General features: G+C 37.1%; 1 non-coding gene across 1 annotated transcript; it reads left to right on the top strand.

Annotated features, from left to right (window-relative positions):
• Positions 1-2370: 2370 nt before the first annotated feature.
• Positions 2371-2478, top strand: LOC130965021 (small nucleolar RNA R71). The gene has a single exon (XR_009081080.1). It is a non-coding gene; the product is annotated as a small nucleolar RNA R71 (small nucleolar RNA).
• Positions 2479-4015: the final 1537 nt, after the last annotated feature.

Below are 4015 nucleotides of genomic sequence, written 5' to 3'. Positions count from 1 at the left end.
ATGAAGGAGTGATGAGGGGCTTGTATAGGAGTGGAGTGAAGAGGGAATTCTTGTAATAGGGGTTGGGTTTGGGAGGGAGATGGCTTGAATTTGAATGGGTGGGGGTAGGTGGGTTGTATGATGGTTTTGGAGGAGAAATAGAGGTGATTGGTGGAGGTTATTTTGGGGAAGAGTGTTATGGAAAGGTGTGAAAATGAGAGAAAAAGAGTTGGGATAGGTGGGGATCCTGTGGGGTTCACAGATTCTGGGGTGTCAAAGAATTCTGGTCCCTGCATTTTTCTGGCATTTAAACGCCCTCTTTGTGCCATTTCTGGCATTTAACGCCAGCTCTACTACCTTTTCTGGCGTTAAACGCCAGGCTGATGCCCCTTTTGGTGTTTAACGCCAGCCAGACACCCTTTTCTGGCGTTAAACACCAGTCTGTTTGCCAATTCTGGTGTTTAACGCCCAGAATGCTGCCAGACTGGGCGTTAAACACCCATTCTGCTATCCTTACTGGCGTTTAAATGCCAGTAAGCCTGTCCTCCAGGGTGTGCTATTTTTGATGCTGTTTTTTATTCTGCTTTAATTCTGCAGCTGTTTTTGTAACTCCACATGATCATCAACCTAAAGAAAACATAAACTAACAATGGAAAATGAAATGAAAAAGTAATTAACGTAGATAAATAAGATTGGGTTGCCTCCCAATAAGTGCTTCTTTAATGTCAATAGCTTGACAGTAAGCTCTTGCAGAGCTTCACAGTTACTCAGAGCATGATTGTGGCCTCCCAATACCAAACTTAGAGTTTGAATGTGGGGGCTCTACTTGACTCTGTATGGAGAGAATTGGATGAAGCTTTTCATGATTCTTCTCCATGTTTACAGAAGAAGATCCTTGAGCCTTAAACACAAGGTAGTCCTTATTCAATTGAAGGACTAACTCTCCTCTGCCCACATCAATCACAGCCCTTGCTGTGGCTAGGAAGGGTCTTCCAAGGATGATGGATTCATCCTCATCCTTCCCAGTGTCTAGGATTATGAAGTCAGCAGGGATGTAAAGGCCTTCAACATTACTATGACATCATCTACAAGTCCAGCCTGTTTCATTGATTTGTCTGCCATCTCTAGTGAGATTCTTGCAGCTTGTACCTCAAAGGTCCCTAGTTTCTCCATTACAGAGAGTGGCATGAGGTTTATACTTGACCCCAGGTCACACAGAGCCTTCTCAAAGGTCATGGTGCCTATGGTACAAGGTATTAATAACCTTTCGGAATCCGGTTTCTTCTAAGGTAATTTCTGCTGCACCAAGGCATTCGGTTCATTGATGAGCAATGGAGGTTCATCCTCTCAAGTCTCATTACTAAATAACTTGGCATTCAGCTTCATGATTGCTCCTAGATACTAAGCAACTTGCTCTTCAGCAATATCTTCATCCTTTTCAGAGGAAGAATATTCATCAGAGCTCATGAATGGCAACAATAAGTGCAGTGGAATCTCTATGGTCTCTGTATGAGCCTCGGATTCCATTGGTTCCTCATTAGGGAATTCCTTAGTGGTCAGTGGACGTCCATTGAGGTCTTCCTCACTAGAAATCACTGCCTCTTCCTCCTCTATAGGTTCAGCCACTTTGGATATATTGATGGCCTTGCACCCTCTCTTTGGATTCTTTTCTGTATTGCTTGGGAGAGTATTATGAGGGATTTCAGTAACACTTTTACTCAGCTAACCCACTTGTGCCTCTAAATTTCTGATGGAGGACCTTGTTTCAGTCATGAAACTAAGAGTGGTCTTAGATAGATCAGAGACTATGGTTGCTAAGTCAGAGAGGCTCTGCTTAGAATTCTCTGTCTGTTGTTGAGAAGATGATGGAAAAGGCTTGCTATTGCCAAACCTATTTTTCCCACCATTATTATTATTGAAGTCTTGTTGAGGCTTTTGTTGATCCTTCCATGAGAAATTTGGATGATTTCTCCATGAAGGATTACCTATTCCATAGGATTCTCCCATATAATTCACCTCTTCCATTGCAGGATTCTCAGGGTCATAAGCTTCTCCTTCAAATGAGGCTTCTTTAGTACTGCTGGATGCAGCTTATAATCCAGTCAGATTCTGAGAAATAATGTTGACTTGCTGAGTCAATATTTTGTTCTGAGCCAATATGGCATTCAGAGTATCAATCTCAAGAACTTATTTCTTCTGAGTCATCCTATTATTCACAGGATTTCTTTCAGAAGTGTACATAAACTGGTTATTTGCAACCATCTTAATGAGTTCCTGGGCTTCTGCAGGGGTTTTCTTCAGATGAAGAGATCCACCAGCAGAGTGGTCCAATGACATCTTGGACAATTCATATAGACCATCATAGAATATACCTAAGATGTTCCATTCTGAAAGCATGTTAGAAGGACACCTTCTAATCAATTACTTGTATCTTTCCCAAGCTTCATAGAGGGATTCACCTTCCTTCTGTCTGAAGGTTTGAACTTCCACTCTAAGCTTGCTCATCTTTTGAGGTGGAAAGAATTTAGCCAAGAAAGCATTGACCAACTCTTCCCAAGAGTTTAGGCTTTCTCTAGGTTGTGAGTCCATCCATATCCAAGCTCTGTCTCTTATAGCAAAGGAGAAAAGCATAAGTCTGTAGACCTCGGGATCAACCTCATTGGTCTTAACAGTGTCACAGATTTGCAAGAATTCAGCTAAGAACTGATAAGGACCTTACAATGGAAGTCCATGAAACTTGCAATTCTGCTGCATTAGAGAAACTAATTGAGGCTTAAGCTCAAAGTTGTTTGCTCCAATTGCAGGAATTGAGATGCTTCTTCCATAGAAGTTAGAAGTTGGTGCAGTAAAGTCACCAAGCATCTTCCTTGCATCTCCACCATTGTTCTCAGGTTCGGCTACCATGTCTGCCTCTTTTTTGCAATTTATTGTAAGGTCCTCTCCAGAGTGTTGTGCTTTAGCTTCTCTTAGCTTCCTCTTCAGAGTCCTTTCAAGTTCAGGATCAGCTTCAACAAGAATGTCTTTATCCCTGTTCCAGCTCATATGAAAAAGAAGAGAACAAAGAGATTAGTGGAATCCTCTATGTCAAAGTATAGAGATTCCTTTATGTGTCAGAGGAAAAGAAGAATAGAAAAATGAGGTAGAGAGAGAATAAAAAGAATTCGAACACAGAGAGAGGGAGAGGGTTCGAATTATTAGATGAGTAGAAGAGAAATGTTGGTAAATAAATAAAATAAATAGAAAGAGATGAGAGAGAGAGTATTCGAATTTTAAGAAGAGGGAAAAGAAAAATATTTTTATTTTTATTTAATTAATTAAGTTAGTTTCAAAATTTTGAAAAAAAATACACGAAAATTAAAAACTAAAACAATTAGTTAATTAAAAAGTTTTTGAAAAAGTGGTTAGTAATTTTCGAAAATTAGAAGTGGAAAAGTAGTTAGATGGTTTTGAAAAAGATAAGAAATAGTAAACTTTTTTTAAAAAAATTAAAACAAATAAGTCAAGTAGTTAGTTGAAAAAGATTTGAAAATAAATTTTGAAAAGATAAGAAGTTAGAAAAAGATTTTGAAATTGAAATTTTAAAAAGATATGACTGAAATTTATTTTGAAAAAGAAATTAAAAAGATTTGATTTTTAAAATTAAAGTTGATGACTTGACTAACAAGAAACTTAAAAGATATGATTCTAGAATTCAAAGATTGAACCTTTCTTAACAAGAAAGTGACAAACTTGAAATTTTTGAATCAACACATTAATTGTTAGCAAGGATTTTCGAAAATATGAAATAAAATTAAGAAAAAGATTTTTGAAAAATTAGTTTTAAAATTTTCGAAAACATTAAAAGAAAAATGAAAAAGATTGTGAAAAATTTTAAGAATGAAATTCGAAAATCATAAAAAAAATGAAAAAGAATTGATTTTGAAAAAGATTTGAAAAGATAAAGTTTTTAAATTGAAATTTTGACTTGACTAACAAGAAACAACTAAATTTTAAAATTTTTGACCAAGTCAACTCAAAATTTCGAAAATTATGGGAA

The sequence above is a fragment of the Arachis stenosperma genome, chromosome 2 (genome assembly GCF_014773155.1).
Source record: "Arachis stenosperma cultivar V10309 chromosome 2, arast.V10309.gnm1.PFL2, whole genome shotgun sequence".
Taxonomy (NCBI): Eukaryota; Viridiplantae; Streptophyta; class Magnoliopsida; order Fabales; family Fabaceae; genus Arachis; species Arachis stenosperma.
Note: the sequence above shows the minus strand (reverse complement) of the source record. Positions and strands in the feature narration are given on the sequence as shown.